This window comes from Heptranchias perlo, chromosome 20 (assembly GCF_035084215.1).
Source record: "Heptranchias perlo isolate sHepPer1 chromosome 20, sHepPer1.hap1, whole genome shotgun sequence".
NCBI classification, from domain to species: domain Eukaryota; kingdom Metazoa; phylum Chordata; class Chondrichthyes; order Hexanchiformes; family Hexanchidae; genus Heptranchias; species Heptranchias perlo.
Window position 1 is genome coordinate 30,280,287 of NC_090344.1, and position 26,362 is coordinate 30,306,648.

General features: G+C 44.5%; 8 non-coding genes across 8 annotated transcripts; 4 read left to right on the plus strand and 4 right to left on the minus strand.

Moving 5' to 3' along the window:
* The first annotated feature begins 4,529 nt into the window (after nucleotides 1-4,529).
* On the plus strand, nucleotides 4,530-4,603 carry trnat-agu (transfer RNA threonine (anticodon AGU)). The gene has a single exon. It is a non-coding gene; the product is annotated as a tRNA-Thr (tRNA).
* A 13,243-nt stretch (nucleotides 4,604-17,846) lies between these two features.
* trnak-cuu (transfer RNA lysine (anticodon CUU)) lies at nucleotides 17,847-17,919 on the minus strand. Its single transcript has one exon. It is a non-coding gene; the product is annotated as a tRNA-Lys (tRNA).
* Nucleotides 17,920-18,689: 770 nt separating this feature from the next.
* Nucleotides 18,690-18,763, minus strand: trnai-gau (transfer RNA isoleucine (anticodon GAU)). The gene has a single exon. It is a non-coding gene; the product is annotated as a tRNA-Ile (tRNA).
* A 1,849-nt stretch (nucleotides 18,764-20,612) lies between these two features.
* On the plus strand, nucleotides 20,613-20,702 carry trnap-ugg (transfer RNA proline (anticodon UGG)). Its single transcript is given in 2 exon segments — nucleotides 20,613-20,648; nucleotides 20,667-20,702. It is a non-coding gene; the product is annotated as a tRNA-Pro (tRNA).
* A 526-nt stretch (nucleotides 20,703-21,228) lies between these two features.
* On the minus strand, nucleotides 21,229-21,302 carry trnai-aau (transfer RNA isoleucine (anticodon AAU)). The gene has a single exon. It is a non-coding gene; the product is annotated as a tRNA-Ile (tRNA).
* A 1,890-nt stretch (nucleotides 21,303-23,192) lies between these two features.
* Nucleotides 23,193-23,282, plus strand: trnap-ugg (transfer RNA proline (anticodon UGG)). Its single transcript is given in 2 exon segments — nucleotides 23,193-23,228; nucleotides 23,247-23,282. It is a non-coding gene; the product is annotated as a tRNA-Pro (tRNA).
* Nucleotides 23,283-23,808: 526 nt separating this feature from the next.
* trnai-aau (transfer RNA isoleucine (anticodon AAU)) lies at nucleotides 23,809-23,882 on the minus strand. The gene has a single exon. It is a non-coding gene; the product is annotated as a tRNA-Ile (tRNA).
* A 1,890-nt stretch (nucleotides 23,883-25,772) lies between these two features.
* On the plus strand, nucleotides 25,773-25,862 carry trnap-ugg (transfer RNA proline (anticodon UGG)). Its single transcript is given in 2 exon segments — nucleotides 25,773-25,808; nucleotides 25,827-25,862. It is a non-coding gene; the product is annotated as a tRNA-Pro (tRNA).
* Nucleotides 25,863-26,362: the final 500 nt, after the last annotated feature.

Consider the following 26,362-nt stretch of genomic DNA (forward strand, 5'->3'; position numbering starts at 1 on the left):
TGGATATGTGCCTTTCTATCCCGTCATCTAATATCCGCCTGAATTGGGAAAAATCCAAATTCAGTTTCAATCTCCTCATCATCCTGAGACATTTTATTTGTTTCATGTGCGTTGCGCCGACGAAACTTCGGCATTCAGTCCACTGGAGCTCAAACATCCTCTGGCCACAATTCAGTTCTCCCAACAACAAAACTGAAAAGATGTGAGAAGCCAATTGGTAACTTTTCACTCAAAGAAGCAACACATGAGGGCTCGTCCGGGATTCGAACCCGGGACCTCTTGCATATTACTCAATGAAACTCCCGAAGCGAGAATCATACCCCTAGACCAACGAGGCGCTGTTAGCTTAGTTGTGCAGCCAGTGTAAATGTTCGTTGCTTCTCACAGCCGATCGGCCATCCTTTCAGACCACTTCTGTCCATCCAATCTCGTTTTCTATTCGGATGCACAGCAATATCAAATTGTACACCAACTATTTCCATTCACCAATATTAGTCTCCCTTTACCAAATTGCTTTCGAGTCCACGACTTGAGTTATCAAGTAAGACGTTTCAGAATTAGCTGCTCTTAAACTGCATTGCTTGGGAGGATACTGAGAGTCGTGTCGATTTGTGGCACGCTCTGTTCCCTTTGCATTGCATCCTATACATAGAATTGAATCATAGAAATGTTACAGCACGGAAAGAGGCCATTCGCGCCATCGAGTCAGTGCTAGCTCTCTGCAAGAGCAATCCAGCTAGAACCTATCCCCGAAGCCCTGCATTATTTTTCCTTTCAAGTATTTATCCAGTTCCCCTTTGAAGGCCATGATTGAATCTGCCTCCATCGTACCCTCGGGCAGTCCAGATCCGAACCTCTCGCTGTGTAAAAAAGTTTTTCCTCATGTCACCTTTGGTTATTTTGACAATCACCTTAAATCTATGTCCTCTGGTTCTTGATCCTTCTGCCAATAGGTACAGCTTCTCTCCATCTCCTCTGTCCAGACACTTGATGATTTTGAATACCTCTATCAAATCTCGACAAAACCGTCTCTGTTTCAAGGAGAACAACCCCAGATTCTCTTGCCTATCCACGTAACTAAAGTCCCTCATCCATGGAATTATGCTATTTGTTTTTATCTGCACCCCCTCTAAGGCCTTCACATCTTTCCTAAAGTGCCATGTCCAGAACCGGACACAATAATTCAGTTGTGTTCAAACCAGTGTGTTATAAAGTTTCATCATGACAACTATACTTTTGTACTCTATACATCTATTTATAAAGCCCAGGATCCCGTATGCTTTTTAACCGCTTTCTCAATCTGCCCTGCCACATTCAACGATTTGTACACATAAACCCCTCTTTGTTCCTGTACCGCTTTTACATTTGTGCCCTGGAGTTTATATTGCCTCTCCTCGTTCTTCCAACCGAAATGTATGACTTCTCATTTTTCTGCATTAAATTTCATCTGCCACGTCGCCGCCCATGCCACCAGCCTACCTATATCCTTTGAAGTCTATCACTATTCTTATCACTGTTTACGACCATTCCAAGGTTTGTTTCACCTGCAAATTTTAAATTGTGCTCTGTGCACTCAAGTCCAAGTCATTAATATATATCAAGAAAAGCAGTGGTCCCAGCACTGATCCCTGGGGAACGCCACTGTACAACTCTCTCCAGTTCGAAAAACAACCGTTCACCAGTAATCTCTGTTTCCTGCTCTTCGTCAATTCTGCATTCATGTTGTTACTGCCCCCTTTATTCCATGGGCCGCAATCTTGATAATAAGCCGACCATGCGGCACTTTATCAAACAGCTTTTGAAAGTCCATATACACCACATCAACTAAATTGCCCTCATCTATCCTCTCTGTTACCTCATCAAAAAACTCTTACAGGTTAGTTAACCACGATTTGCCTTAAACAAATCCATGCTGGCTTTCCCTAATCATTCCACCCTCGTCCAGGTGACTGTTAATTCTGTCCCAGGTTATCGTTTCTAAACGTTTCCCCACCACTGAGGTTAAACTGACTGGCCTATAGTTGCTGGATTTAATCGTACACCCTTTTTTTGGGCAAGGGTGTAACCTTTGCAATTCTCCAGTCCTCTGGCACCACCCACATATCTAAGGATGTTTGTAGATTATGGCCAGTACATCCGCAATTTCCAACTTTAAATCCCTCAGCATCCTAGCATGCATCCCATCCGGACCTGGTGGTTTATCCACTTCAAGTACAGCCAGCCGTTCAAGTGCCTCTTCTTTTTCAATTTTTAGACCATCCAGTATCTTAACTATACCTTCTTTTGCTGAGACTCTGGCAGCATCTTCTTGGTAAAGACAGATGCAAAGTACTCATTTGGTACCTCGGCCATCCCCTCTGCCTCCATGAGTAGATCTCCTTTATCGGGCCTACTCGGCCTCTCCCCTCTCCTTACTACCCGTTGAATGTTTACATGCCTGTCGAAAACTTTTGGATTCCCTTTTATGTTGGCCGTCAGTCTATAGTCATATTTCTCTTTGCTTCTCATTTCCTTTTTCACTTCCCCTCTGAACTCCCTAATTTCGGCCTGGTGAATGAGCGCATAAAAAAGTTAGCATTTCTTTCAGCCGGAAACAGAAAGTTACTGGTTGATTAATGACGATTTGAACAAGTATTCGTCTTTTTTACAGTGTTTAATCAGTTTTGACAAGTTAATACAGTGAACTAATACAGTAAAGTATTTTGTAAAAGGTGAATTCCTGATCGGGAACCGCCTCAGACAGCGCATTACTGCCCATCCCTGGGATACAAGATACTACCGAAGCTTTGACAACACATCGCAGGTCCCGCTGCAAAGATACAGCTTGCCAGCTGTTCAGCAATTTGGAACCTGGATAGGGAGTTAAACGCTGAACCATCATCTCACTACCCACTTTAGTCTGATACTCTACCGACTGAGCTCCTACATAAGCTCCCATCGTACGTATTCATGGGAGGTCTCTGAATTATCCCTGCAGCCGTCGAGCAAGAGTGAGGTCCGTTTGATACAATTCTCAGTGTTGTGTTGAGGAGAATCCTTGTTCCTGTTGAACATGATGTAAGAAACATGGGCAGTGAACTCGTGAGTTTATAATTCTTCTTGTTTGTGCCAAATGTCTTGTCATTCGTTCGCAGCAATTAAAATCACACTTTACCCAGCGGCTCAAAAGCTGAACTTGTCCCACACGGGAGCTGGAAGAGGCCTCTCGACCTTTCAGCGTATTAACATCTGTAAGCTGAATAATTTCTCCCGTTACACAATGACACCAGGCAGAATATTTCCCTTCCAAATTTTCCCCACACGACACTTCCAACCGATGAATATCGGCTTAACGAAAAGAAGAATTGCTTGTTTGGTTCTTTAGATTTAAAGATCTCGTAACGGCCCCTTTGCCATATGAGCTGCCGCTAAAAGCCCCCTCTCTCCCTATGAACAAATAAACTGGCACCTCCTATTGCAAGACGGTAGACCGGAGGAACCCAAGTGCCCACATGGGAAAACTAAGAAGTAGATGCGTTATGGAACATACCAGTTGTACCTTGAACTCCGGTCAAAATGTTCGGAGCAAAAGGTTTGATTGTTTTAGAAGACGCTCGAACTCACAACCTGGTCATTTCTGGAGCCCATACTGCTATAAATAAGTAACGCACGCTTAACAATTGTGCAAAACGAGAGCAGCGAACAACCGAAAGCATCAGCGCTCCTGCCAAACAGCTTCATTTTCGGTCTCTCAATTATCACTTCGAGATCTTTCTCAAACAGAAGCCTCCAATCCAGATGCTCTTCGTTAAATAACAATTCCCGAATCAAGAGAGTTTTGATCAATCATGACGAAAGCATGCACAATTTCCTCACCTGTTCCTTTTAATCCCTGGGATGGTAAACATCAGGTCCTGGAGATTTGTCTATCTTCAGCCTAATTATTTTCTCCATTGCCGTTATTTTACTTATACGAATCCCCGTGATTTATTAACAGTGTTCCTCGTGTCTCTGGGATGTTATCCTCATCCATTTCTGTGACAACTGATGCAAAGTAAAAATTGAGCAACTGCCATTTCCTGATTTTCAATTACAATATCACCTCCATCTGTTTTTAAGCGGCCCAAGTTACTCTAAGCCTCCTTTCTCTCTCTTAATATACTTGTAAAAACGTTGAGAGTTGTCCTCATTTTCCCTCACAAGTTTTTCTCCTTTTCCCTTTTTGCTTCTCTTGCGATGTTTTAGTTTCAGCACCACAATAAACAACACTCCGCTGTAAAGTTCGGCTCAATAGTTCTCCAATGTCAGAGCGAGAATTGTCTGAAGTCCTCATTTATGTAATGTAACAAATACAATCACACATAATCATCCGTGTATCAACGCACTGATGGATACACAAAGTTAAACACAGCGAGAAATCCAGTCAGTGTCGGAATGCACAGGTGAACGGACAAGCGAAACAGACAAAGATAAAACGGCCTGAACCCCCAAGAGTGAAGTGTCGCTGATAGATATTAGTGAGAGGAGGTGGGGTTGCTGCATCATCGCTTGGCGCTGTGGCTTAGCTGGTTAAAGCATCTGTCCAGTGAACAGGAAATCCTGGGTTCAACTCCCAGCAGTGCCTTGTGCAGCTTATTATTTTACCTAATTTGTGGAATGAAGCGACAAAATAACACTGTGGTGTTTGTCTTTTTTCAGGTTTCAGGAGGAAACGGATAGCAAGATGACTGTTCAAAAACGCCCTTTCATTCTCCAGACAGACCTCTCATAGAATGTACCTGCCACACGTTAATTTAAGGACACGTTCTTGTTTCTGGGCTCGTTGGGGTCGGGGTATAATTCACGATTTGAGGTTCAAAGTCGGAACTCGTCCAAATTTGGACCTCGACTTGTGATCTTGACCTGAGGTACAAACGTTTGCAAACAGGAAAAATAAGTCCTCAAATCGCTCCACCTGAATCTCCAGGCCCAGATGAAATATATCCCAGGATGGTAACAGAAGCAAGGAAGGAAATAGCGGAGGCTCTTACCATCATTTTCCAATCCACCCTGGCAAAAGTTGTCGTGCTGGAGGATTTGAGGATTGCTAACGTTGTACCATTGTTTAAAAAGGGAAAAAGGGATAGATCGAGTAAATACAGGCCAGTCAACCAAAACTCGATGGTGGGTAAATTATTGAGCACAATTCTGACGGAAAGTATGAATCGTCATTTAGAAAGGCACGGATTAATCAAGGACAGTCAGCGTGGATTTGTGAAGGGAAGGTCGTTTGAATTGAATTATTTGAGGAATTATCAAGGAGGATCGATGAGGGTAGCGCGATTGATGTAGTCTACATGGATTTTAGCGAGGCTTTTGGCAAAGTCCGACATGGCAGATTGGTCAAAAATGTAAAAGCCCATCGGATCCAACGGACAGTGGCAAGTTGAATCCAAAATTGGCTGAGTGGCAGGAAGCAAGCGGTTGTGGTCGACGGGTGCTTTTGAGACTGGAAGGTTGTTTCGAGTGGGGTTCCATGCGGCTTCGTACTCGGTCCCTGCTTTTCGTGGTACAGATCATTGATTTAGACTTAAATGTAGGGGGCATGATTAAGAAATTTGCAGATGATACAAAAATTGGTCCTGTGGTTGATGGTGAGGAGGAAAGCTGTGGACTGCAGGAAGATATCCATAGAGCGGACAGGTGGATAGAAAAGTGGCAAATGCAATTCAATCTGAAGAAGTGTGAGTTAATGCATTTAGTCGGGAGGGGGGCAAAAAGGCAAGGGAGTACACAACAAATATTGTAATTAATTTGCCATTTAGACTCACTTTCTGCAATTTTACTAATGTCTTCCTTTATTTTTCGCATTTTTCCTTTGTATTAACGACAGCTCGCTATTAGGTGTCGTCCCTAAATTTTGAAATTGTACTTCCGATTCCCGTGTCCAAATCATGAATGTAAATTTTGAACAACAGTGGTCCCAGCACCGATAAATTGTGAACAGCAGTGGTCCCAGCACCGATAAATTGTGCACAGTGGTCCCAGCACCGATAAATTGTGAACAGCAGTGGTCCCAGCACCTATAAATTGTGAACAGTGGTCCCAGCACCGATAAATTGTGAACAGCAGTGGTCCCAGGAATTGTGATCTTGAACTTCAGTTGAAACTTTTGCATAAAAGGAAATAACGTCCCCAAATCGTCCCACATGAATCTCAAACGCTTTGGGAAGAAGTTCAATGGAAACAATCAGGACTTTAAAGGCACCTCAACGACCTGAACTTTCGTTGAATGAATTTTGTTAGCCATTACATTCGACCATGAAATCGCCCTTGACGATCATCTCACTGAAGCAGAGTGTGGCCGCTTTGTATCTGTGAGCATGTCGGTCGCGTGTTTAGCTTTGATATTGATCGCTTCCAATTTGTAAAATTTCATCAATCGTCAACGAAAAGAAAACTAGAATCGAATTGTCCCTGTAAGTGATGAAGTGAAGGGATTGGTGCTACAAGCAGATCTGGAAAATGCGTGGTGCAATCGGTCAGGAGTTCCAAATCCACCCTCCAGCCACTCGGCAATTATATTAACTGAGCTTTACTCTGGCCCAGTGTCACCGCACTGAAATCGAGTATTTGTGCGGCATGTTTTTCTTCATAGTTGCTGGTTTAAGAGTGAAGACCGGCTTGTTGGATTTTCACCCCTGCAAGTTTCAACCATTCATTTTTCACTGACTGTAGACAGTTGTTATATTGGTCGCTACAAACTCAAAGTTTAGCCCAGTGAATTATTGGTTTAGCACGTGACCTCTTCACCTGTTCTCGGCGGTGTTATCCGTTCGCGTGAAAGTTTGATGGTTCGAGCCCTTATTTTATCCTCAGGATTCATCGCCTCAAAGTTCCAAGGTTTCAACGTATGTTTTGGAATCAAGAAAATGTACCGGAATCATTGCCAGCTGAGCAGGGCTGATATTCCACCATTTACCCTGCGGTCGGGAATCAGGCACATGAATCATATAAAGGAATGGAACATTGGCTTCACGGTGATTACAATTCTCCTTGACAGACAAGCCCCCGAAAGGCCCGAAGGGAGGCCGCATTCGCAGCAGGAGAGCTGGTTCGCTGTGACATGGAGATTTCTGTAGTGAGCGAGACCAGACTGTTCCTATGTTCAGGGAATAAATTTCACACCCTTTATTTTGGAAAAGCAAAACGGTGGGGATTTTTGTCATAGCCCGATGCCTTTCGTGTTGTATCAGATGTTCCTCGTTGCGTTCCTTTCATCTTGATCGGAGAACCAGTTCGGGCGTTCCTGTGATAAAGAGCGACAATTGCCAGTTAATGTTAAATTTAACAACGACTCTACTGCGTTTTTAATCCCACTCTTAAGATGCAGTCTATAAAATGAAAAAAATTCACCACATTCAAAGCATAAAAATCTTATTAAAGTTTTGACTGTGTCTCGGTAACCACGTCAACATCGCCTTCAGTCTGAAATAGAAAGTTATCGATTGATTCATGGTGATTAAAACAGGGATTCAACTACGAACAGGATTTAATTAGCTTCATGTAATTAATTTAATAAGTTCATAACTCTTTTTAAAGTTAATTCCCTCACTGGGAATCGAACCTCGCGGCGGTGAGAGTACCGAATTCTCACCACCAGGCCATTGGGGAGCTCCCATGATTGCGCACGAGACAAAGTGGAACTGATGACATTATTTTTTCTTTCGCTCTTTCATAATTCATTCAGCTCTGTGTTTATTCTCAGGCCTCTTATCTCTCCTTCTTTTCAGCTTCTGACCGCGGATATTCCTGTGGCTAAATATGAATAATATAGAACATCTTACAGCCCCGTTATATTTGCTGTTTCTCTGTGCAGTTCTGTGCAAAATCAAACTGTACGCAAATACCGACAGTGCCTCTCTCTCACTCCCCAAAGAAGCAGCAGGAGATGCCACTTTAAACTGTCAGTTGCTTCAAATGATTCCCGATGGACCTGCGTGCAATTGCAGCTTTCCCAGGAGCTGCATTCGGTGCGTGAATTTTGGAAACGGAAACATGTCCATCAGCAGCTTGTGGTCGTATTTTACCTCACTTTCCATTTCATTTGCATGCCGACTTGCACTTGGTGATGTCATTGCCTGAACATCACCTCTGTCGCGATAGTATTAAGGGATATGGGCCAAAGGCAGGTATATGGAGTTAGATCACAGATCAGCCATGATCTTATCAAATGGCGGAGCAGGCACGAGGGGCTGAATGGTCTACTCCTGTTCCTGTGTTCCTCTTCCTATATAATCTGCACTGCTTATAAGGCTGCCCATTTTGGTGTCATCGGCAAACTTCCATATGTCGCTCTCTATCCCGTCATCTAAAATCAATGAGACCGCCTGAAGAGGGGGAGATTCACATTCAGCATCAATCTCTGCATCATCTTGAGACATTTTATTTACTTCACATGTGTTGCACTTTGGAAACTTCAGCTTTCTCTCCTCTGGAGCTCAAACATGCACTTTAATCCTACCAACAGGAACACTGAAAAGATGTCAGAAGCTAATTGGTGAACTTTACACTCAACGTAGCGGAACAGTAAGAGCTTATCGGGGATTTGAGCCCGGGACTTCTCGGATATTAATCAACCAAAGCCCCCGAAACAAGAATCATACATCTAAACCAACCAGACGCTGTTGCTTACAACATGCAGCCAGTGTAAAGTTTCGCTGTCTCCCATAGCCGATCGGCTACCCTTTCAGACATCTTCTGTCCATCCAATCTCGTTTTCTATTCCGGTATACAGCAATATCAAGTTGTACACTAGCTATTTCCAGTCTCCAATATTAGTTTCCCTTCACTGAATTGGTTTCGTCTCTACGACTTATATTATCAAGCAAGACGTTTCAGAATTAGTTGCTCGGAAACTACATTGCTTTGGAGGATACTGAGAGGTGTCAATAAAAAGACGGACCTTGGAGTGCATGTCCACAGATCCCTGAAGGTAAGAGGAGAGGTGGTTAAGGTGGTTAAAAAGGTATAAAGGATACTTTGCTTTATTAGCCGAGGCATAGAACGTAAGAGCAGGGAGGTTATTCTGGAACTGAATAAAACACTAGTTCGGCCATAGCTGGAGTATTGCGTACAGTTTTGGTCACCACATTACAGGAAAGATGGGACTACACTAGAAATGGTACAGAGATTTACGACGATGTTGCGAAGAGTGGAGAATTTTGGCTATGAGGATAGATTGGATAGGCTGAGGTTGTTTTCTCTGGAACCGACGAGGCTGAGGCGAGATTTAATTGAGGTGTATAAAATTATCACGGGCCTCGATAGAGTGGATAGGAAGGACCTGATTCACGTAGCAGAGAGTTCAATAAAAAGGGTCATAGATTTAAGGTAATTGGTAGAAGGATTAGAGTGGAGCAGAGCGGATTTTTTTTCCACCCAGCGGGTGGTGAGGGTCTGGAACTCACTGCCTGAGAGGTTGGGAGAAGCAGAAACACTAATCGGGTTTAAAAAGCACATCAATATGCACTTGAAGAGCCGTAACCTACAAGACTACGGACTGAACGCTGGTAAGTCGGTTGATGCTGGATATCTATTTTCCGGCCGGTACAAACATGATGGGCCGAATGGCCTCCGCTAACGTAAATTTTAATGATTCTATGATTCTTTGATATAATTGCCGTCTGTCTCGGCATGGTGATAATATACACTATACCATAAGAACACTTTAAACAAATTGGTGCTTTGTTTTACTGTGAGAGCGAAGAGATCTTAATGTTTAGACATTGACTGCAGCAGCTGGGTTGTCCCTTTACTTTTCCTACCGTCTCAACCTTTCTTTAACCTTCTCTGCTGGTGTTGCAGGATCGATCAGGCATCGCCGTTTAAGGAAGCCTGAGAAGTCCATCAGAGGACAACACAAGAGACAGAGACAGGGAGAGATAGAGAAATGCATGCAAAGAAAATAAAGATTATAAACAGAATCATAGAATCATAAAATGGTTACAGCAGAGAAGGAGGCCATTCGTCCCATCGAGCTCGTGCCGGCTCGTTGTTAAAGCAATCAAGATAGTCCCATTCCCCCGCTCCTTCCCGTTAGCCCTGAATTTATTTCCCTTCAAGTATTTATCCAATTCCTTTTTGAAAGCCACCTTTCAATCAGCGCATTCCAGATTATAAATACTCGCTGGGGAAAGAAATGTTTCCTCATGTCGCCTTTGGTTCTTTTGCCAATCACCTTAAATCTGTGTCCTCTGGTTCTCGACCCTTCCGCCAATGGGAACAGTTTCTCTTTATTTATTTATTCCAACCCTTCATGATTTTGAACACTTCGATCAAATCACCTCTTAACGTTCTCTGATCTAAGAACAACCCGAGCACGGGGTAAATGCGGTCAGTTAGCTTCAATTCATTTATTTGAGCATTAAACAGCTCTTTCAACATTACTGTGACATTATGGTAGCGCGGCCTCGCGGTCGAAGTTGTTAAATTTGATTTCTATGGAGGCGTGGGTTTGAATCCCACTGCTGTTAGAATTTCTGCCAATGTTTATTTTGATCTGTTCACAGAAAACCCGATTGTAGTGCGATGGAGCAGAGGATGTGAAAGAAGCTGAAAGTGAAAGTGCAGATATTATTTTCATCAGGGGGACAGGACACGTTTCCACAGGTAAGGGCCGCTCACCTTAAGATTCTTTGCAGCAGAGTAGGAGAGGTGATCAAAGTGACCGGGCTCTAGCAGCGCAATCAGTCAGTGCGCGGTCCTTATATGACCGGACAAGGTCGGGAAATGGCGAGGTTGTTAGTCGAGTCTCACCGAGAGCAACGAATCCTTTTCCTTGTGAACATTTCGAACGGAGCTGAACGTATAATTGAGTGTTCCAAAATGCATCAATTATTTGTATCGCCACGTGGTTCCTCTTGTTGCAATATCAGATGAGATATTTAGTGTTATTAGTTTCCAGGAGGGAGGCTGCGGTATTGGAGCCGCAAACCATGAATTTGATCCATCTGCAAATTATGGGATTTAGCTTGAGCTTTAACCCTGCGCGTTCGACCGCTCAGTCACGATACTTTCCATCTTGCGATCTTCAGGAGCTACTTTTACAGGAATAGAATTACTGCAAGCAAGAATTCTACCCCTCAAGCACCAATGCCCGCAGGCAGCAGGATGAATGTGTCCAGTTGGAAACCTGACTGAAGGAACATGCAGTCTGACAGAGCCGGAAGTCCAGCAGATTGACTTTTGCAGTGAGCAGATGATGAGCCTCCTTCTTGAGAGTGTTTCGCCAATCCAGCTCATAGTGGATTAAGCATTATAAATTCGGGTGGGACTGGAGCCACTTGTATCAGAGGAAGTGGAGGGGGTTATTTCCCTTCCTTGACGAGCATTAATGATCCTGTTGCGGTTTTGCTGCAAAATTTCACTTCCCAGCGCCGAAATCACCGAACCCTGAACTAAAATTCAACGATGGTGAGATTCGGACACACAACCTTTGCAGTGATTAGAAGAAGTCCCACGTGCTACCCATGGCACCACAAATCGGCTATCGATTAGGTTATTTCACGTTACCCATATGCTGCTTTGGAACTTTTGCTGCGGTGCAGTCAGTGGTTCAAAAGCTCAGTGGGGATTCATAGCGCTCCTGAGAAATCGACACAGCGACGGTTTGTGCAATGCATCGTCCTCTCCCTCTCTCTCCCATTTGCTCACTCTCGCTTTCTCTCTTGAGCTCTCACTCTCCCAGTTTATCTCAAGAGGGCTGGAAAACATGGGGTGGATGTTATGTTACAGCTGCACAGAGCTCTGCTGAGACCCCATCTGGAGGATTGCACTCAGTTCCGGGCACCCACCTCAGGAAGGATGTATTAACCTGGACGCTCGAGGGGCTGAATGGCCTACTCATGTTCCCAAGTTCCAATGAATGGAACAATAATTCAAGTATGGAGACCCTAATGTATCAGGATGAGTGAGTGAAGAATGTTTTCTGTTTGAAGTACTGATTTCATGAATTGAATACTCCCAGTGTCCTACCTCATTGCAGCCCAGGCCGGACAAACTGCTCGCACAAAGTGGCATTTTCTGTGAGAACACGAAAGACTTGTTCAGGCCATGACAGTACCGAGTGCGGGCAGGCCTGCGCGTGAAATGGAAAAGTGAGGTGAAATACTCCAACAAGCAGCGGATGTCTCTGTTCCCATTTCCAAAATGCACGCACGCACGGGCCCATGATCCCCACTCACACTCTCCTTCCAATCTCACACACCTCGCTTTGGTTTGAAATCGTGTATGTTTTCACAATGGGATTTAATTTGAAGAAAGCAGTGCTGTAACAACCCGGGGATATTGAAGAGATGCAGTACAAGAAGATACCTTAAAGGGAAATGATAACAATGACTGTTCTGACACTGTGAGCTGCAGTTAAAGGCTGACAACATTGAAAGTCTCATGCAGCAGGTCCGGGTCCAAATCTTTCACGTGGCATCTCCTTCTGTTTCTGTCACTCCGTTTCCTCCACGTAGAGTAGATTTGGAATTCCTGTGCGGCTACATTGCGCATTTTCCAGATCTGCTTCGAGCGCAATTCACTCCAGTTCATCAATTGCACACATTAGTTTGATCAAGGGGAGAGGACACCTTTTCACAGACAAGGGCTGTTCATCCTATAGTTTTTCTAGCAGAGTAGGGCAGATCATCAAAGTAACCGGATTGGGTGAACTGTCCGTACAGGTGCCTGGTGGGCTCGTGGTTATGATTCGGCGTTCACACCTATATAATTAATTACATGAAACCAAATAAACTCGACGAAAAGAGGAATATTTCTGTAAACACCATTAACCAACCTATAACATTCTGTTGCAGACTGAAAGAGACGCAAACGTGGTTACCGAGTGACAGTCGCAAGTTTAATAATGATTTGTTTTGTATGTGAAACGCTTTTCAGACTGCATTTTAGGAGACTGGTTGTACAGCTTGCTCGAGTAAAACATGCCACAATGTCGTGATCGCGGGTTTGATTCCTGTATGGGTTGATAAGGGGCTTTGTTTTGGGTATTCGCAATTTTAAAATCCAAGCTTTACAATCAGATCCACAGACAAATTCACGGGACAATTTTATTGAATAACATCCATTGTAACTTTACCCATGGGCCGGAGAAACAAGTCTTTCTTTTTCTTTTTCTTTCTCCGGTTTGCAGAGAAACGTTTAACTCGCGGCCTGTTCCCATTAATGATCATCAGCAACAACAGAAAGACAGAGCGGGTCTGACCGCCCCGAGATGTGGAAAAAGGATCAGTTTAGAACAAATGCATCAAATCAAATGGTCACCCGGCACCGAGAGAGGAAACCCAAGAGGAAAAGGCAGAAGGTAACAGAGAAATAAAAAACAAATGCAGAAGATATAAATATTTCCCATCGTTGATGTCTCTCTGTTCCATCCCCAATTCTTCAGTGGCGGGGATAAAATTTCACTGCAAATAAATGCGAGAATCGACCCAAAGAAGAAGAAACTAAACAACCAAAAACAGCCAAACACTGGATGACACCAAAGACCTTTAAATTTTCGGTCCAATGCAATCCCGACTGAGCTATTGGGACACCAAAGCAAATGCAACTTTTCGCCATTGTCTTGCAAGAAAATATCACCCCAGCGACGCCTTACTGTTCATTACTGCACTTCATATATAAACATCACACTCATGTACAAACACCCACAGTTCATATATAAACATTGCATTCATATACACTCACCCACAGCTCATATATAAATAGCGCATTCATTGATAGTCACCCACAGCTTATATATTAAAATCGCATTTTTTTTATTCGTGCATGCGATGTGGGCGTCGCTGGCGAGGCCAGCATTTATTGCCCATCCCTAATTGGCCTTCCAGAACTGCTGCAGTCCGTGCGGAGAAGCTTCTCCCACAGTTCTGTTAGGAAGGGAGTTCCAGGATTTTGAACCAGCGACGATGAAGGAACGGCGATATATTTCCAAGTCGGGATAGTGTGTGACTTGGCGGGGAACGTGCAGGTGGTGTTGTTCCTATGTGCCTGCTGCCCTTGTCCTTCTAGGTGGTAGAGGTCGCGGGTTTGGGAGGTGCTGTCTAAGAAGCCTTGGCGAGTTGCTGCACTGCATCCTGTGGATGGTAAACACTGCAGCCACTGTGCGCCGGTGGTGAAGGGAGTGAATGTTTAGGGTGGTGGATGGGGTGCCAATCAAGCGGGCTGCTTTGTCCTGGATGGTGTCGAGCTTATGTGTTGTTGAGCTGCACTCATCCAGGCGAGTGGAGAGTATTCCATCACACTCCTGACTTGTGACTTGCAGATGGTAGAAAGGATTTGGGGGGTCAGGTGGTGAGTCACTCGCCGCAGAATATCTAGCCTCTGACCTGCTCTTGCAGCCGCAGTATTTATATGGATGGTCCAGTTAAGTTTCTGGTCAATGGTGAGCCACAGGATGTTGATGGTGGGGGATTCGGCGATGGTAATGCCGTTGAATGTCAAGGGCAGGTGGTTAGACTGTCGCTTGTAGGAGATGGTCATTGCCTGGCCCTTGGCTGGCGCCAATGTTACTTGCCACTGATGAGCCCAAGCCTGGGTGTTGTCCAGGTCTTGCTGCATGCCGGCTCGGACTGCTTCGTTATTTGAGGGGTTACGAATGGAACTGAACACTTTGCAATCATCAGCGAACATCCCCATTTCTGACCTTATGATGGAGGGGAGGTCATTGATGAAGCAGCTGAAGATGGTTGTGCCGAGAACACTGCCCTGAGGAACTCCTGCAGCAATGTCCTGGGGCTGAGATGTTTGGCCTCCAACAACCACTACAATCTTCCTTTTTGCTAAGTATGACACCAGCCACTGGAGAGTTTACCCCCTGATTCCCATTGACTTCAATTTTACTGGAGCTCCTTGGTGCCACACTCGGTCAAATGCTGCCTTGAAATGAAGGGCAGTCACTCTCACCTCACCTCTGGAATTCAGCTCTTTTGTCCATGTTTGGACCAAGGCTGGAATGAGGTCTGCAGCCGAGTGATGCTGGCGGACCCCAAACAGAGCATCGGTGAGCAGGTTATTGGTGAGTCCGTGCCGCTTGATAGCACTGTCGACGACACCTTCCATCACTTTGCTGATGATTGATAGTGGACTGATGGGGCGGTAATTGGCCGGATTGGATTTGTCCTGCTTTTTGTAGACAGCACATACCTGGGCAATTTTCGTCGTTGTCGGGTAGATGCCAGTGTTGTAGCTGTACTGGAACAGTTTGGCTAGAGGCGCAGCTCGTTCTGGAGCACAAGTCTTCAACACTACAGCCGGGATGTTGTCGGGGCCCACAGCCTTTGCTGCATCCAGTGCACTCAGCCGTTTCTTGATATCACGTGGAGTGATTCGAATTGGCTGAAGACTGGCTTCTGTGATGGTGGAGATATCGGGAGGAAGCTGAGATGGATCATCCACTCGGCACTTCTTCCTGAAGATGGTTGCAAACGCTTCAGCCTTGTATTTTGCACTTACGTGCTGGATTCTGCCATCATTGAGGATGGGGATGTTTACACAGCCTCCTCCTCCCGTTAGTTGTTTAATTGTCCACCACCATTCACGACTGGATGTGGCAGGACTGCAGAGCTTTAATGTGATCCGTTGGTTGTGGATTCGCTTAGCTCTGTCTATGGCATGTTGCTTCCGCTGTTTAACATGCATGTAGTCCTGAATTGTAGCTTCACTCGGTGGGAACCTAATTTTTAGGTACGCCTGATGCTGTTCCTGGCATGCTCTTATGCACTCCACATTGAACCAGGGTTGATCCCCTGGCTTGTTTATTAATGGTAGAGTGAGTAATATGCCGGGCCAAGATATTACAGATTATGCTGGAATACGATTCTGCTGCTGTTGATGGCCCGCAACACCTCATGGATGCCCAGTTTTGAGCTGCTAGACCTGTTCTGAATCTATCCCATTTAGCACGCTGATAGTGCCACACCACACGTTGGATGGTATCTTCATTGCGAAGACGGGACTTCGTCTCCACGAGGACGGTGCGGTGGTCACTCCTACCAATACTGTCATGGACAGATGCATTTGCGACAGGTAGATTGGTGACGACGAGGTCAAGTAACTTTTTCCCTCGTGTTGGTTCTCTCACCATCTGCCGCAGTTCCAGTCTGGCAGCTATGTCCTTCGGGCCTCGGCCAGCTCAGTCAGCAGTGATACGACCGAGCCACTCTTGGTGATGGACATTGAAGTCCTCCATCTGGAGTACATCCTGTGCCCTTGCTACCCTCAGTGCTTCCCCCAAGTGATGTTCAACATGGAGGAGGATTGATACATCAGCTGAGGGAGGGCGGTTGGTGGTAATCTGCAGGAGCTTTTCTTGCACTTGTTTGACCTGATGCCATGTGATTTCCTGGGGTCCAGAGTCAATGTTGAGGACTCCCAGGGCCACTCCCTCCTGACTGTATATCACTGCACCGCCACCTCTGGTCGGTCTGTCCTGCCGGTGGGACAGGACATGCACAGGGATGGTGATGGAAGAATCTTGGACGTTGGCTGATAGGTATGATTCTGTAAGTATGGCTATGTCAGGCTGTTGCTTGCCTAGTCAGTGGGACAGCTCTCCCAATTTTGGCACAAGTCCCCAGATGTTAGTGAGGAGGACTTTGCAGGGTCGACTGGGCTTGGTTTGCCTTTGTCGTGTCCGGTGCCTAGTGGTCCGATGCCGGGTGGTCCGTCCGGTTTTATTCTTATTATGACTTTTATTAGCGAGATTTTACAACTGAGTGGCTTGCTAGGCCTTTTCAGAGGGCAATTAAGAATCAACCACATTGCTGTGGCTCATTTATACTCACTCACAGTTCACATGTAAACATCGCATTCATATATACTCACCCACAGTTCATATATAAACATCGCACTCATATTTTTACACCCACAGTTCACATATAAACATCGCTCTCATATATAAACTCATTCGGTTTATAAAGCAACAGCGCGCTCATACACCCACACCCAGTTTATAGTAGCAGATCGGTACCGATCGCCGATAGAGCTCTCAGATTCCGAGAGTCCGAAGGAGCAGCGACCGAACAAATTCTGGATCTCATCCTTAACACAGACCGGTCGATCCACCTGTAAAATTACATCGCACTTGGATATCAGGGAGGGTAATGGTTTCTGAGAATGTATCAGGGAGCCTAATGGCTTCTTAGTGGCGATCCATCGGGGCAAGGGGATCTCAGAGAGGGGAAGGGACTGTCAGAGGGTATCAGAGAGTGCAAGGGGATCTCAGAGCGGGGAAGGGATAGTCAGATGTCATCAGAAAGTGTCAGGGGGCTCAGAGAAGGGAAGGGACTGTCAGAGGGCATCGGAGAGTACATTAAGAACTGAGAGAGGGGAAGGACTGCCGAGTCTGAGAGAGTGTAAGGGGGCTCAGGGCAGATCTGTGTAAGGGGCACTCAGTGGGTATGAGAGAAGGTAAAGAACGCTGACAAGGTTCAAAGATGATCATGGACTCTCTGAGGTCAGAGACAGAGTGTATCAGAGAAGTTAAGGAGCTCAGCGAGAATCAAAGAGGGTAAGGGGGGCTCAAGATGTATCAGAGAGGCGAATGGATCCAGAGATGTCATCTTCTAAATGTTACAATTTCTAACCTTCAACATTTTTTATAACAGCAATAAATGAAGCCGATTGAACCGATAATCTGCCGTGTCCCATCTGGAGGGAATGAGAAGGTAGAATCGGGAGGGACTGGATATTTGGCAACGCTCAAGGTTTCATTTCACACAGCTCAGTGTTGTGTCTGTTTTTTAACTCGATTTCATGAACTCGAGAAAAGAGGTTGCAATTTGAAAATTTTATTACCCATTGTGAAAAATAGAACACAAATGCGCCCAACGTGGGGCTCGAACCCACGACCCTGAGATTAAGAGTCTCATGCTCGACCGACTGAGCTAGCCGGGCTGGTTGCTAAAATTTTTCCCATTCTATTATTGTAGAGAGACAGCTGTTGGCTTTGCTGCAGGGGTTCAGTTCGTTCTGCAATCTCAGGGTTTCTCCTTCTGTGCACCTGATTTTCATTCTGGAGTCAGTCTGATGCCTTTTGCACGTCATTCAGCACCACGCTGAGCTGAAAAGGAACATCGGAACAGGAGAGGGCCATTCAGCCCCTCTTCCTGCTGTGCCATTCAATTCGATCATGACGTGATCTGCAACTCAACTCTCCTTCCCCGCCTTGGACACAAATCCCTTGGAACCCAAACCGAGAAATGATCGACCAATATCAGTCTTGAAAATTTGAATTGAGCCACAATCCACATCCTTTTGGCCGAGAGAGTTCCAGCTTTCGGCCGTATTTTGTTTGCTAAAGTAATTCCTGATTTCTTGCCTGATTGGTCTGTCTCCAATTTCAAGATTAAAACACCTCATTATGGATTCCGCCAACATAGAGAGAGATGACACAAAGATAGACAGAATTATAAGCAGTGTGGATGGAAGAATGAGATTACAGAGAGATATTACTCGATTAAGTGAATGGGCAAAACTGCGGTAAATGGATTTCAACGTAAGCAAGTTTGAGGCCGTCCACTTTGGACCTCAAAAAGATAGATCAGAAAACATATTAATGGATGTTACTCCAAAAAATTGACCTCATGACATCTTGTGTGGATTCGCTTGTTTCTCAAGTCTGCCAAACTTTTAAAAGTTAACAAAATATTGCAATTGGAACCTTATGGCCCGTACGGGGATCGAACCCCCGACCTTGGCATTATCAGCACCACGCTCTAACCAACTGAGCTAACCGGCCATGTAGACATCTTAGCTTTATGGGCTTACCCGCGTGTTGGGTAGTTTGTGTTTATTTTTACACCGGCTGACAGGGTTTTACAACGAATATTGAATAAACCACATCCCTTAAACATTGTTACTTGTTTCTGTATATACTGTCGAGGATGTAGATCAAAATTAACAAACAAAGAGCACTTTAATGTAACAAATTAAATTCCGATCAATATTATTTTACTAACAATCAACAGCCCATCCATAAAACACCGCCCCGCTTTAAAACCTGTGGGCAGGACCCTGAGCTGCTGTGAAAATGATATCACCGCAACGTGATTCGATCACGCTGCGTTTTGACGTTGAGTCAGATGTCTGTCTGTCTATCTGTCTGTCTGTTTATCCGTCTGATTGGGTCTCGGCCTTATTCTCAGGCCAGGCTTTTTGTTTGCTGGCTGCAGGCCTCGCTCCCCGACTGACTGAACAACTACCGGGCCGTGTGTCAGAATCAATGACTGTGACTGACTGTCTGCCCATTTATGGCCACATTTCTGAGTTCCTGCCTTCGCTCTGTGTCGCAGGCCTGTCTCTGTCCCTTAGGATCACAACACACCCACAAGCTTCACGACTGAACGCAGGTTTGGACAGTCTGTCCTCGCAGGTCCTTCGGAAGCTAATGATTTTGAACTGAATTATTTTTCCTGAGTGACTTGTGAAGTTTGGTTCAGTGATATGTTTTCGAAAGAGAACGGAGGAAATAGTTAGTGTGCAACTCGACATTTCTCTACATCGGAATAGAAAACGTGATTGGATGGATATAAGAGGTCTGAAAGGATGGCCGATCGGCTGTGGGTGGCACCGAATTCTGCAGTGGCTGCAGTCGTTCATTACCGGTAATGAAAATGAGGTAATATACTACCACAAGCTGCCGGTGAAAATCAATCAATTTCCCAAACTTGACCCACCGAATCAAATGAAGCTGCTGGGAAAGCTACAAGACAACGCCGGTCTATCGGGCATCGTTTGAAGGAACTGGCAGTTTAAAGTAGCATCAACAGCCATGGAAGTACTGCCATGTGCCGCAGCGATCGCCGAGTGGTTGAAGCGTTAATTTCAAGATCAAACGGAGTTTTCCTTCGCAGGTTTGATTTCTGCTCGCTGAATTATTGTTTAAAGATCCGTTCAATGCTCAAATGAATGAACTGGATCTAACTCACTTCATTTATCTCTCTCAGAGCATGAGAGATACTCGAGCGTGGCCGGCGCTTTTAATTGGGTTCCCAATGTACTCTTGCAAAATTCAAATACACAAGAAAGAATCTTGCCCAATCTGCAACTAAAATTCTGCTACTTTGCAGAACCACCCATTTATAAGCGACTCTATGTTGTCCCCTGATGGACTTCTCAGGCTTCCTGGAACGGTAAAGGCTGATCTAACCTGCAACACCAGCAGGGAAAGGTAAAGGAAAAAAAGACTGAGACGGTCGGAAAAGTAAAGGTGCAACCCAGCTGATAAATTCGTAGCTAATGTCTCCACATTTTTGTCTCTTCGCCCTCACAGTGAAAGAAAACAGCAATCTGAGTAAAATATACTTATGATAGCTTGTACACTCTGACGATGCCGAGACAGATGCCAACGTAGCTTCAGATTCACTAATTCTGAAAAGTATTATTTGAAAAAACAAGTCGTACATTGTAAACGAATTTAGTAAAGATAGGCTAATATTGGTGACTGGAAATAGGTCGTGTACAACTTGATATTGCTATATTTTGGAATCGAAAACGAGATTGGGTGGACAGAAGCGGTTGGAAAGGATAGCCGATCGGCTGAAGACTATGGTTAAATTTTAGACCGGCTGCAGGGCTTTCTAGCAAGCGGCTCGTTGGTCTAGGGGTATGATTCTCGCTTTGGGCGTTTTTCTAATGGAATATGCGAGAGGTCCCGGGTTCAAATCCCGGACGAGCCCTGTTATCTCACTGCTTTTGAGTGAAAAGTCACCAATTGGATTCTGACATCTTTGCAGTTGTTCGAATTGAATTATATTTGAGCTCCAGAGGACAAAGTGCAGAAGTTTCCAAGGCGCAACACACACGGAGTAAATAAAATGTCTCAAGATGATGTGGAGATTGAAGCTGAATGTGAATTTACCCCAATTTAGGCGGTCTCATTGATATTAGATGACGGGATCGAGAACCACATATCCAAGTTTGCCGATGACACAAAGATAGACAGAATTATAAGCAGTGTGGATGGAAGAATGAGATTACAGAGAGATATTACTCGATTAAGTGAATGGGCAAAACTGTGGCAAATGGATTTCAACGTAAGCAAGTTTGAGGCCGTCCACTTTGGACCTCAAAAAGATAGATCAGAAAACATATTAATGGATGTTACTCCAAAAAATTGACCTCATGACATTTTGTGTGGATTCGCTTGTTTCTCAAGTCTGCCAAACTTTTAAAAGTTACCAAAATATTGCAATAGGAACCTTATGGCCCGTACGGGGATCGAACCCGCGACCTTGGCGTTATTAGCACCACGCTCTAACCAACTGAGCTAACCGGCCATGTAGACGTCTTAGCTTTATGGGCTTTCCCGCGTGTTGGGTAGTTTGTGTTTATTTTTACACCAGCTGACAGGGTTTTACAACGAATATTGAAGAAACCACATCCCTTAAACATTGTTACTTGTTTCTGTATATACTGTCGAGGATGTAGATCAAAATTAACAAACAAAGAGCACTTTAATGTAACAAATTAAATTCCGATCAATATTATTTTACTAACAATCAACAGCCCATCCATAAAACACTGCCCCGCTATAAAACCTGTGGGCAGGACCCTGAGCTGCTGTGAAAATGATATCACCGCAACGTGATTCGATCACGCTGCGTTTTGACGTTGAGTCAGATGTCTGTCTGTCTATCTGTCTGTCTGTTTATCCGTCTGATTGGGTCTCGGCCTTATTCTCAGGCCAGGCTTTTTGTTTGCTGGCTGCAGGCCTCGCTCCCCGACTGACTGAACAACTACCGGGCCGTGTGTCAGAATCAATGACTGTGACTGACTGTCTGCCCATTTATGGCCACATTTCTGAGTTCCTGCCTTCGCTCTGTGTCGCAGGCCTGTCTCTGTCCCTTAGGATCACAACACACCCACAAGCTTCACGACTGAACGCAGGTTTGGACAGTCTGTCCTCGCAGGTCCTTCGGAAGCTAATGATTTTGAACTGAATTATTTTTCCTGAGTGACTTGTGAAGTTTGGTTCAGTGATATGTTTGCGAAAGAGAACGGAGGAAATAGTTAGTGTGCAACTCGACATTTCTCTACATTGGAATAGAAAACGTGATTCGATGGATAGAAGAGGTCTGAAAGGATGGCCGATCGGCTGTGGGTGGCAGCGAATTCTGCAGTGGCTGCAGTGGTTCATTACCGGTAATGAAAATGAGGTAATATACTACCACAAGCTGCCGGTGAAAATCATTCAATTTCCCAAACTTGACCCACCGAATCAAATGAAGCTGCTGGGAAAGCTACAAGACAACGCCGGTCTATCGGGCATCGTTTGAAGCAACTGGCAGTTTAAAGTAGCATCTACAGCCATGTAAGTACTGCCATGTGCCGCTGCGATCGCCGAGTGGTTGAAGCGTTAAATTCAAGATCAAATCGAGTTTTCCTTCGCAGGTTTGATTTCTGCTCGCTGAATTATTGTTGAAAGATCCGTTCAATGCTCAAATGAATGAACTGGATCTAACTCACTTCATTTATCTCCCTCAGAGCATGAGAGATACTCGAGCGTGGCCGGCGCTTTTAATTGGGTGCCCAATGTACTCTTGCAAAATTCAAATACACAAGAAAGAATCTTGCCCAATCTGCAACTAAAATTCTGCTACTTTGCAGAACCACCCATTTATAAGCGACTTTATTTACATGAATCTCTCTATCTCTCCTTGTCTCTTGTCTCGATGTTGTCCCCTGATGGACTTCTCAGGCTTCCTGGAACGGTAAAGGCTGATCTAACCTGCAACACCAGCAGGGAAAGGTAAAGGAAAAAAAGACTGAGACGGTCGGAAAAGTACAGGTGCAACCCAGCTGATAAATTCGTAGCTAATGTCTCCACATTTTTGTCTCTTCGCCCTCACAGTGAAAGAAAACAGCAATCTGAGTAAAATATACTTATGATAGCTTGTACACTCTGACGATGCCGAGACAGATGCCAACGTAGCTTCAGATTCACTAATTCTGAAAAGTATTATTTGAAAAAACAAGTCGTACATTGTAAACGAATTTAGTAAAGATAGGCTAATATTGGTGACTGGAAATAGGTCGTGTACAACTTGATATTGCTATATTTTGGAATCGAAAACGAGATTGGGTGGACAGAAGCGGTTGGAAAGGATAGCCGATCGGCTGAAGACTATGGTGAAATTTTAGACCGGCTGCAGGGCTTTCTAGCAAGCGGCTCGTTGGTCTAGGGGTATGATTCTCGCTTTGGGCGTTTTTCTAATGGAATATGCGAGAGGTCCCGGGTTCAAATCCCGGACGAGCCCTGTTATCTCACTGCTTTTGAGTGAAAAGTCACCAATTGGATTCTGACATCTTTGCAGTTGTTCGAATTGAATTATATTTGAGCTCCAGAGGACAAAGTGCAGAAGTTTCCAAGGCGCAACACACACGGAGTAAATAAAATGTCTCAAGATGATGTGGAGATTGAAGCTGAATGTGAATTTACCCCAATTTCGGCGGTCTCATTGATATTAGATGACGGGATCGAGAACCACATATCCAAGTTTGCCGATGACACAAAGATAGACAGAATTATAAGCAGTGTGGATGGAAGAATGAGATTACAGAGAGATATTACTCGATTAAGTGAATGGGCAAAACTGTGGCAAATGGATTTCAACGTAAGCAAGTTTGAGGCCGTCCACTTTGGACCTCAAAAAGATAGATCAGAAAACATATTAATGGATGTTACTCCAAAAAATTGACCTCATGACATTTTGTGTGGATTCGCTTGTTTCTCAAGTCTGCCAAACTTTTAAAAGTTACCAAAATATTGCAATAGGAACCTTATGGCCCGTACGGGGATCGAACCCGCGACCTTGGCGTTATTAGCACCACGCTCTAACCAACTGAGCTAACCGGCCATGTAGACATCTTAGCTTTATGGGCTTTCCCGCGTGTTGGGTAGTTTGTGTTTATTTTTACACCAGCTGACAGGGTTTTACAACGAATATTGAAGAAACCACATCCCTTAAACATTGTTACTTGTTTCTGTATATACTGTCGAGGATGTAGATCAAAATTAACAAACAAAGAGCACTTTAATGTAACAAATTAAATTCCGATCAATATTATTTTACTAACAATCAACAGCCCATCCATAAAACACTGCCCCGCTTTAAAACCTGTGGGCAGGACCCTGAGCTGCTGTGAAAATGATATCACCGCAACGTGATTCGATCACGCTGCGTTTTGACGTTGAGTCAGATGTCTGTCTGTCTATCTGTCTGTCTGTTTATCCGTCTGATTGGGTCTCGGCCTTATTCTCAGGCCAGGCTTTTTGTTTGCTGGCTGCAGGCCTCGCTCCCCGACTGACTGAACAACTACCGGGCCGTGTGTCAGAATCAATGACTGTGACTGACTGTCTGCCCATTTATGGCCACATTTCTGAGTTCCTGCCTTCGCTCTGTGTCGCAGGCCTGTCTCTGTCCCTTAGGATCACAACACACCCACAAGCTTCACGACTGAACGCAGGTTTGGACAGTCTGTCCTCGCAGGTCCTTCGGAAGCTAATGATTTTGAACTGAATTATTTTTCCTGAGTGACTTGTGAAGTTTGGTTCAGTGATATGTTTGCGAAAGAGAACGGAGGAAATAGTTAGTGTGCAACTCGACATTTCTCTACATTGGAATAGAAAACGTGATTCGATGGATAGAAGAGGTCTGAAAGGATGGCCGATCGGCTGTGGGTGGCAGCGAATTCTGCAGTGGCTGCAGTGGTTCATTACCGGTAATGAAAATGAGGTAATATACTACCACAAGCTGCCGGTGAAAATCATTCAATTTCCCAAACTTGACCCACCGAATCAAATGAAGCTGCTGGGAAAGCTACAAGACAACGCCGGTCTATCGGGCATCGTTTGAAGCATCTGGCAGTTTAAAGTAGCATCTACAGCCATGTAAGTACTGCCATGTGCCGCTGCGATCGCCGAGTGGTTGAAGCGTTAAATTCAAGATCAAATCGAGTTTTCCTTCGCAGGTTTGATTTCTGCTCGCTGAATTATTGTTGAAAGGTCCGTTCAATGCTCAAATGAATGAACTGGATCTAACTCACTTCATTTATCTCCCTCAGAGCATGAGAGATACTCGAGCGTGGCCGGCGCTTTTAATTGGGTGCCCAATGTACTCTTGCAAAATTCAAATACACAAGAAAGAATCTTGCCCAATCTGCAACTAAAATTCTGCTACTTTGCAGAACCACCCATTTATAAGCGACTTTATTTACATGAATCTCTCTATCTCTCCTTGTCTCTTGTCTCGATGTTGTCCCCTGATGGACTTCTCAGGCTTCCTGGAACGGTAAAGGCTGATCTAACCTGCAACACCAGCAGGGAAATGTAAAGGAAAAAAAGACTGAGACGGTCGGAAAAGTAAAGGTGCAACCCAGCTGATAAATTCGTAGCTAATGTCTCCACATTTTTGTCTCTTCGCCCTCACAGTGAAAGAAAACAGCAATCTGAGTAAAATATACTTATGATAGCTTGTACACTCTGACGATGCCGAGACAGATGCCAACGTAGCTTCAGATTAACTAATTCTGAAAAGTATTATTTGAAAAAACAAGTCGTACATTGTAAACGAATTTAGTAAAGATAGGCTAATATTGGTGAATGGAAATAGGTCGTGTACAACTTGATATTGCTATATTTTGGAATAGAAAACGAGATTGGGTGGACAGAAGCGGTTGGAAAGGATAACCGATCGGCTGAAGACTATGGTGAAATTTTAGACCGGCTGCAGGGCTTTCTAGCAAGCGGCTCGTTGGTCTAGGGGTATGATTCTCGCTTTGGGCGTTTTTCTAATGGAATATGTGAGAGGTCCCGGGTTCAAATCCCGGACGAGCCCTGTTATCTCACTTCTTTTTAGTGAAAAGTCACCAATTGGATTCTGACATCTTTGCAGTTGTTCGAATTGAATTATATTTGAGCTCCAGAGGACAAAGTGCAGAAGTTTCCAAGGCGCAACACACACGGAGTAAATAAAATGTCTCAAGATGATGTGGAGATTGAAGCTGAATGTGAATTTACCCCAATTTCGGCGGTCTCATTGATATTAGATGACGGGATCGAGAACCACATATCCAAGTTTGCCGATGACACAAAGATAGACAGAATTATAAGCAGTGTGGATGGAAGAATGAGATTACAGAGAGATATTACTAGATTAAGTGAATGGGCAAAACTGCGGCAAATGGATTTCAACGTAAGCAAGTTTGAGGCCGTCCACTTTGGACCTCAAAAAGATAGATCAGAAAACATATTAATGGATGTTACTCCAAAAAATTGACCTCATGACATTTTGTGTGGATTCGCTTGTTTCTCAAGTCTGCCAAACTTTTAAAAGTT